Genomic DNA, 9,789 nt, shown 5'->3' on the forward strand with positions numbered 1-9,789 from the left:
GGTTCTCCCAGGCCGGCCTGTGTGAGATCAATGGAAAATTGGGATTTGAAATTACCAAGAAACTGGCAGCAATGTGCTCAATGAAGCGGGCATATATTACAACCCATGGCTGTCCAAATCTGACATGGAAAAATGTCGGACTTCTGAAGCGGATGCGAGATAAAGTGACTGAAATGAACCCAGAACTGAAATTGGAATTTTTGCATTGTATTATACACCAGAAGGTCTTGTGTAAGTCAGTGCTAAAAAATTAACCATGTTGTTGATGTTGCAGCTAAAATATTTAACTTCATCAGGGCAAGAGCACTGAATCACAGACAGTTTGTTGCCCTTCTTGGAGGAGCATGAGATGAACATAATGATATGACATAGGATACAACACAGCTGTCAGGCGGCTCAGCCAGGCTAAAGTGCTCAAAAGAACATGGGACCTGAGAGCAGAAATTCAAGAGTTTTGTAAGAAGAAAGGCGAGGGCATTCCAGAGCTCTTAGCTGCAGAATGGGAGGAAAATCTTATTTTTTTTTTTTTGGTTGTTGGTGATGTGACTGCACCAACGAATGAAATAAACACAAAACTGCAAGCCAAGGGCCTATTTACACATGAAATGTACAGCCTGGTGAAGGCTTTCGTGAGAAAGTTGCAGTTTTTTTCAAGCCAGCTGACGAGCAACATTTGTATTCACATCCCAACAGTGAAGATGTTGGTTCTCTTTGGATCTACCTTCGTATGTGATGAAGATTCTCAGTGATGAAGTTCAGAAAATACAGATACAGATCCGCTTTCATTACCAATCACCTGTCCGCTGTCCTTAACATTTCCACCTCATACATTAAACCTGACTTTAATGCACTTGTTCAAACCCAAAGAGACGAGAATTCTCTCACTGAACAAGAAAAAAATAACTGAAAAACTGTAGATGAAGTAATTAAACTACAAGCAAAATAGCATCATCACTTTGTGTAAAGTTAAAAGTCTTTGAAAATTTTCAAAAACACGCATATTATGTTCACAATTGTTTTTATGAATGTTGATTAAACAGTGATAAGATGTTGGTATTTTTTTACTATGCCTGTTTCACATTTCCATTGCTCGATTGTGACATCTACTTCTGCCTAGTAGCAGTTTATAAATTAATATGGAGCAGAACTGAGTTCAGCTCAATGGTGTGGCTCTCCCAGTTTCTCAACTGCCCACCCCCGTGTCAGATAGAAGTCAGAATCCATGTCATTGGTCTGAATAAAGAACCATGGTTTCTTCAGTAGATAATGTGTTTTATTTCCCCAAGCTGTTTCAGTTGGGGAGATCCTGTAAATAAGAGTCTGTAGATTGATGAGACAAACATCCTTGACTGTCTGCATTTTTTTTTTTCAATTTTTTGCTATAGGCCATACAGCCATCCATTCTGGGCGGGTCAAGGTGATACAAAGAAGTCCATAGCCTTCACTCTGAATGTTTAATATATTGAATAGATTGAATATATTATTCCATTTTAGAGATCTGTAGTCCTGATTTTCCCCTCCAGTTAAGTAAATATAGTTGAGAGAACTGGCAGACTCTTTTAGGACTAAAGTTATTGAATTAAAATGTTTCCTTTTGGAATATTACACATATAAAACAAGGTTGAAGTTTAACCGTGTCCTTCTGCTGATATTTACACTTGCACTGACACACACAAAAGCATACATGCATGACGCATTAACATTTTCATTAACAATAAATGTGGTCACTTTACTTAAATCACCTCCCTCATTTCCTTATTTAGTACCTTAATTTAGTATTTAACTTTAAAAAGCTTTGAATCAGCTAATTTAAAGTCTTTTTTTATGATTTGCTTTTCTACATGGACTTTCCTTCAGAGGGAATTTGAAATTCATAAACAGGGCTGACTCGTCTGCCCACATCAGTCTGGAAGGCATATTCTGTGCTGTTTTCACTTCCTATCCTGCATGTCCTTAATGAAGCAGGATTGATAGCATGCCAGCGGAAAGAGAGCTCACCTCATCAGCGACCAGCCAGGGGAGGGACGCCCTCCAATAAATAGTGCAGTAAACACACAATTAAGGGCCCACATATCACTGCTCCGTTATTACATCCTACCAATTAAGCGTCAGGGGCAACCTCCTCATTTGTATCGCTTTAAGCCTGTAATCAGTAATTTAGTAATGATGTGCTGAGTCTCAGCTGTAGGCTCAATAACCAGTCAGAGGTTGAAAGTGGGTGGTGGTGGTGATGGTGGAACATTTGTCTGTTTAAAGTGCAGCAACATTAAGGTGAAGAGTTTAGGCTGTTGTGGATTAGGTCTTCCCTCTGGCTTTTTTAAGACAAAATGAAAGTTTCTATATGCTAAAATGTATGAAATGCAATCACTTCTGTCTAAATTATCCACAGCCTCATTATTAATTCTGAACAGCCATGGGGTATTAATACATTTAACTGATGCGCTGCTATATAGGCCAGCAAAAGCACACTCACTTTAATATTGATCACGTTTCGCGCTACGGGCCTGTTTTTTAATCAAGCCGAGCTCCAGGGTTGAACGCAGTGTCAAAATAAAAGGTGGACTGGAGGGGATGAGCATGTATTCATAATCTGCTTTTTAAGCAACATGGCTGGCACAAAAGACATGTTGCCTTTTCACAACAAGCAGTTCCCATCAACGGATTTGAGCAAGCCCAGCATCAGCTGCTGTCTGTGCACAGTAGCTTTTAAATGTTTATGTTTGTCTGCCATCTAGTGCAGGAGATTGGCAAGTGGGTGGCTGAGATGTGTGAGATTTGAGGAAAACGCTTGAAGGTGGAAACATCTTTAGGAATAAACTTGGCTCTATATGTCAAAGTGTGATATGCTCAATAATCCCTCAATTTGTCATTATCTGAGGTGTGTATATGTGTGTTCTGTTCAGTTTTTGCCTGTTAGTCACTGTTTCACCTTATGTTCCTCCTAGTTTACCTAGCTCGTGCAAACATTCATAAATACTGAAGAAACATTCTCCAGTCTGTTATCAGAATAAACTAACTCAGCTGATAAGCTTTGTTTGTGGAGCCTTGATATAAAACAATGCAATCTGATAGCTATTACAGAAGTTCCTCAGCAAACCTTTTAAGTGATCTCTTGTAACATGAGAAAATACTGGATATGTGCTCTTGTGGGTGGGTAAAATTGCAAAAAGCTAAAGCATAATGTTACAGTCCTTGACAGATTTGAAAATCATTCAGATAGTGTTGATGATTTGCACAGTCTCCTGGTCTCAGTCCTGCTTAATGCCACAAGAACATCCAAAAGAACACCCACCCATACACCCTCAGTAGTTACACTGATAAATGCATGAGAAGATTTAACACTGACGCAACAGTTTCCCAAGTAGTTTCTTTTTACCAGTGCTGATGGCATTTAATAATCAAAAGTGTAGAAGCTTTCGTAGGCAGCAGGGGGGTTTTATTATTCTCTAGGGATTAGAATTTTTCTCCCAGAGAAATATTATCACCCATGAATATGAGTTATGAAAGATAATGCCACTCTGTACAGACCCCTGTGGGTGCGCTGTGCAAAGTTAGATATTTAGGTTGCCTTCTGTGCGCTCACCACATTGCTGTAATGTTTCCTCTGCCTGTGCTGGTTCTATTTATCATGTACCGCAGATGCAGTATTGCAGTCAAAGTATTAGTGATGGTTAAAGCATGATTCAGTAGGTCTGCCTTTGTAGATATGGTGTATTCCTGTTTGTATTACAGGAAAAAGGCTATCAGTTGTCCTGCAGTAAGCTGCCAACCAGTCCAAGGTAAACTCTGCCTCTCACCGTATGACAGCTGGATAAGGTCCAGCTTCCCTGCAACCCTGAATTGGATAAGCAGTTAAGAAAATGGATGGACGGATGGACGGATTTTATCAGCTTCCCAAAATCTAATATAAAGAAACTTATTTTACACTCCTTAGTAATATTGGAATAGTTCTGTATTAGTTGTTATTCTATGTAATCCTCTAAGTCAAAGTCATAAATTACTGGGAAAAAAGTTCTAGGGGGCAAATGTCTTTTGTTTTATTAAAAAATCCAAGGTTGAAATTATTATTGCTGGTCCTCGATCATAGTCTGATCTCCACACAGTAATAATTCAAATATCACAAGTCTCTCTGCCAAATTTGATAAGTCTGGATGCAGCCGCCTTTAATGCAGCTGTCTTTGAAACAAAACAAAAACGATTACAATGTGTTGAATTTGTGGCTTGAATTAACTATAACTGGTGCTCATCCATATAATTTTGTATACATTCACCACTACATTCTAGAAAAAGGTTTTATTGCTGTTACACAGATTGGGTTGTGCTGCTCGGCTGTAGTCTCATTGTCTCACTCTCAGCTTTCCTTTGACTCTGTCTACTGTCTCATCTATATGTTAATGCAGGACTTTTAAAAAGAGAGTAAACAGAAAGACACAGCCAAGTAATATTTTGCTGCTGTATTATTTAAAGTTCCTTTAAGTTTGTTTTTTTTTAAGTTAAGTAAAAAAATGTATTTTGATTATTAGAAGGTGGCACCTCTGTGATATTATGTTGGCTTTTCTATCAGTTTGTGTGTTTGCAGAAATTATGAAAAAACTACAAGACTGATTATCATAAATTTTGATGCACATACAGCCCATTTTAGGACATCCAGATATCTATCACAGATTTCCATAACATAGAGGAATGGACTGTATTTTATAAAGAGGTATATGAGCTATAGGACCCATTTTTTCAGTGCACAGTATTACTGCTAGAATTTGAAAAAAAAAAAAGTTATAAAAACATAGTTTAAGTGGCTAACTTTGCCATCCATTCTGTTGCTGACAGTGCTCATGGGAATACAAACACAGTGACTGTCATCAGGTTCATGGATGAATAAACTGACGAGAATGAAACCTCTGTACATCAGTAAAGAGGCAGAATGACAGCTCCAGCTAACAATTAACTGAGCAAATGTAGACCTCAGAGTAATAGAGGAATATAGATAAATCCATGAATAATATAACAGAGTCATCTGCCCTTAATAACATTTTAAAATCAAAAGTATTTTATCCCAGTGATGGTGTCAGTGTTAATTGGATTGATGGATGGTGTCTGATATTTCAGGTAATTGAATAACCATATTTCAATTTGCCCACAGATTTTATATATATATATATATATATATATATATATATATATATATATATATATATATATTATATATATACATCAGCCTCTCTTGTCATTTTATTCTACTACTTAATTTAACCTCATATGTCACTACAAAATACTCTTCCACAAGAAAAAAAAAAAAATCCCAGCCTCAGAGGAGGCATAGAAAACCATTAGAGCAGCCGTGTGGGGGGGATCGCTATAGAAATGACCCTTCAGATGTGCATGTGTGGGTTTTAGATACACAGCGTTACAAATGGATGTAATTTTCAAATCATTCTATTCTTATCTGGTTGCTCCTTTAGCAGCCATCATTGCAGGTAAAATGATGTAGCCCTCTGAAGTGCAGGAGCCTGTCAAAAGTGGGATGTTTTGCTGTCATGAATGTCAATCTCTTTGAGGCAACGGCACTGGGTGATGTCTGTGTTAAAGGCTGGAGTGGTTGCAGTTTGTTGAAAAACGTATTTATATATATATATATATATATATATATATATATATATATATATATATATATATATGCAATTAACTGAAATGAAGGAGAACTTGAACTTTTAATTAATTTGTGTTACATTTGTTACTTGTTATTTTTGTGAGTGTGTTGCTTAACATTACTAGATGCCCTTCTAACTGCTGAGGATGCTCTTTGGCATAGACTGCTTTTCAGACAAATTTATTTCATAATTTCCTGTTCTCTAGAACCAAGGCATAGATGATAGAGAGGGAAGAGGGGAAAAATATTAAAAGACCAGAAGACAGGACAGAGATTTGAGGAAGGAGGCTGGAAGGAAGAAGGAAAGAAAACATTAATTGAATGTTGTGGGTTGATATTGTGGTTTGATCTGAGTTTTCTAGCTCTGATTATGCACCAATTAATTCAGACTCATTTGCAGCTACAGCATTGTCTTAAAATATAAACATTTTTAAGTAACATTAAATCTAAAATATGTATGATAGCTGAGATAGGTTCAAACAGTCATCAAGGAAGTTTGGGTTATTCCAGACTGTTTTTAGTGGCACGTTCTTCCATGCCCCATCTCTGAACACACCTTTCCCTCATCCTCTCCTGCTTCAGAGTCATACTTTTGAATGGCAGACCAGCACATGCAGTGTCTAAGGTCAAACTTTTATCTTTTTATATATAAATATAAGCTGTCAAATCAGTGTAGTCTGCTGCAGTGATCACATAATTCCCTTTGCTGGGATGAAGTACAGTAGGAGCTACTTTTGGTGCAGACCCTATTAAAAATAAGGGTTTTGTTTATATTATTAAAAATGATCTGATAAGAAATTTGTGTGATTCTTTGAAGTTTCTCACATCCTTTCACCTTTTTACTTTGGAGTCGTACTTTTAAATGACTCACAAACACATGCGCTGGCTAATGTCAGCTGATCCACCCACCCATCCACCCACAGTTCTTGAGTGTTCTTATAGTCACACATCCAATAAAATGTTCTGATGATGAAAAGCAATATCCAGCTTCTTAACCATTAATGAATTTACTTCAACATGGAATCATTTCAGACAAAATTTACAGCACATTTATTGTTTTCTTTTTCTTTATGCAAATATAGGGATTCTCAGCTGTCATAGGTTTGGGTGCAACTTTTAATCTAAGCCAACAGAATGACATTGGAATCTCTTTAAGATCCCAATGTCATTCTGTTGTATTAAAAAACAAGCTAATTTTTAATATATTTGTTGTTTGTTGAATTCTCTCTCATTGGCTTGCAACTTATGTTAGCATCATTAGGATCTGCAATGACATACAGATGGCTGCTAATGGTCTCCACTGAAATGACTGTGGTGATTTATTCCAGATGACTATGACCTGAAAGGGAGTTTTAAAAGTCATAAGACAGGACATATTGTGGTCTTAATATTGCCCCATAACTCTGGGGAGGGGGCAGAGGTAATACTTAGTCAGCTGACTGTATATAGCAATAAACTTTTGCTAGCTTTTACCAGTGTGGATGTAAAACTGTGCTCTTTTAATTGTGTATTATAAATAATGACTTCCAATACAAATACAAATACATACAGTCCTCTCACTGAATTTATGTGCAGCCCAGTGGGTGAGACGCGTTGGTTTAGAAAGCAAAATATACTGTATAGCAAGTACTGTGTTTGCACAACACAAGTAATTTATTTATACTCTTTTTGGAGCAGCTGTTCTTGGACAATACAGCAGATTTTTGTGTGTGAAATATTTGGGCATAATTTTTGCACGTCCCCTTTGCAACAGTGTGGTCTCACACGTGACTAGAAGTGCCAGCACAATCTTCTGAACTTCATGTTTAAGCTTAACTTTGACTTACACTCACCAGCCACTTCATTAGGTACACCTGTTGAACTACTAGTTAGCACAATATCTAATCACCCAATTATATGGCAGTAAATCAAAGCACTTACACATATAGACATGATCAAGATGACCCGCTGAAGTTCACACCAAGGTGATTTAAGTGACTGTGAATGTGGTGCCAGACAGGCTGACCTTGTTGATGTCAGAGGATAATGGTTGGACTGTGGTTGGAAAAGTATCTCTGAACACACATCACATTGAACCTTGAAGCAGATGAGTTACAGCAGTAGAAGTAACTGGAAACTGAGACTCTAATTCACACAGGCTCACCCAAATTGGACAAAGGTAGATTAGAAAAACATTGCCTAGCCTGATGAATCTTGATTTCTGCTGTGACATTCAGATGGTAGGGTCAGAATTCCTGTCTCATAAGATGGTTTAATAGTGTGGGGGATATTTTCCTGGCAAAATTTGGGCCCCTTAGTACCAACTGAGTATCATTTAAACACCACAACCTACCTGAGTAGTGTTGCTGACCATTCATTTATGATCACAGTATACCCATCTTTTGATGACTTCTTCCAGCAGGATAATGCACCACGTCACAAAGCTTAGATCATCTCAAACTGGTTTCTTGAACATGACAGTGAGTTCCTCACACTCAAATGGCCTTGACAGTCACCAGATCTCATTCCAGTTAAGCATCTTTGGGATGTGGTGGAATGGGAAAACAGTTAATTGACCTTGTTGAATCAGTGCAATGAAGAATTAAGGTAGTTATGAATGCAAAAGGGATCCAACTCTGTACTAGCAAGGTGTAGTTAATGAAGTGGTCAGTGAGTGTATGTCTGATTCAAGAGGACCAGTGAGATGAATCTGTCTACACACCATAAAAGAATTAAGGTTAGAATCATGACCTTTTCAGTTTATAATCATGGGTTGATTCACTATGACTCAAAAAATGCATATGGTTTATAATGTCATTAATTAATCATTAATACAAAAAGGACCCATTAAATTTGTTCACGAAATCAATTAAGTGACTTCCGACTGATTACCTTTAAATACTCGCTGAGAACTTTAAAGAACAGCGTTTCACTTGTAAATTTAATTTAATTTAATTTGATTTAATTAAACTAAAATTAAATTTATCAAAGCAGAACACATCAAAGACCACCAGGAATTAAGATATTCTATTTTAAAAACATCAGTTCAATAACCATACTTTTGTACTCCTTTTGTAATGTGCAACAGTTTCTTCATTATGTTAAACACTGGCAGTGTAGTTCATTTGCCATAGATTAGAAACGAGTACATCAGAGGAACAGCTCCGGATGAGTGAAGACAAAGTTAGCGAGGCAAGGCTGAGATGGTCTGAACATGTGCACAGGAGGGACTGTGGACATATTGGAAAAAGGTTCCTGCCAGGGAGGACGAAAAGAGGAAGACCACAGAGAAGATTTGTGGATGTAGTGAAGTAGGACGTCCAGAGGGTTGGTGTGACAGAGGAGGATGCTAGGGATAGGGTGGAGGCAGATGATCCGCTATGGCAAAGAACAATATTGCACATATACTGACCTATTATCACAAAACACTCCGTATTGTAAATCATCTGAGGCTAAATATAGTCCCCATTAAATGCGCAACTATAATTATTAACATTTTAAAAAACAGAAAGAATTATACCACTATCCTCATTCTGTGAGGTAGATTTCATGTTAAAGGAAATTATTCATTTCTCTCTCGCACTCCTGCTCTGTTTCCACCCACTGCATGTCTTGCCACAACATTTCGGCAGAAGGAATCTGGCAAGGCGGCTAATTTCTGATTTGACCTGGAACAACCAAATATCAAAGCGCCCCTGTCACCAGGATGCCTGCACCACAGGGAAACCATCACACAGGGAGATACTGGTGCTAGCTGTTTATTTTTATTAAATGCTGATAAAGATGTGTTGAGCAGAAGCTGAGAGAAGATGATGCACGTGCATGGAAAATGTTTTAGCTGGAAGTGCATGTAACAGATATTCTTCAAAGAAATCTTCTTCAAGGTGAATGTTGTGACTGTGAAGGAGCAGCAGTGGTGGGGGGTGCCCTTGCACCTGATAAGAAATAACTTTTGGTGACACCTTCCATGCTGACCAGCGGTGCTGCAAAGCTAGGATGCATTATTCAGGCACACAAACATATGCACTTATAGAAAACACACACACACACACACGCACACACACAAGCCTTTGTTGACTGGTGAGATCTCATCTCCCTCTGATCTGTGAAGAAAGTGTTGTCCCCACCCACGGACCAGACGGTAAACAAAAATCACCAAATGC

The sequence above is a fragment of the Archocentrus centrarchus genome, chromosome 3, assembly GCF_007364275.1.
Source record: "Archocentrus centrarchus isolate MPI-CPG fArcCen1 chromosome 3, fArcCen1, whole genome shotgun sequence".
NCBI lineage: Eukaryota > Metazoa > Chordata > Actinopteri > Cichliformes > Cichlidae > Archocentrus > Archocentrus centrarchus.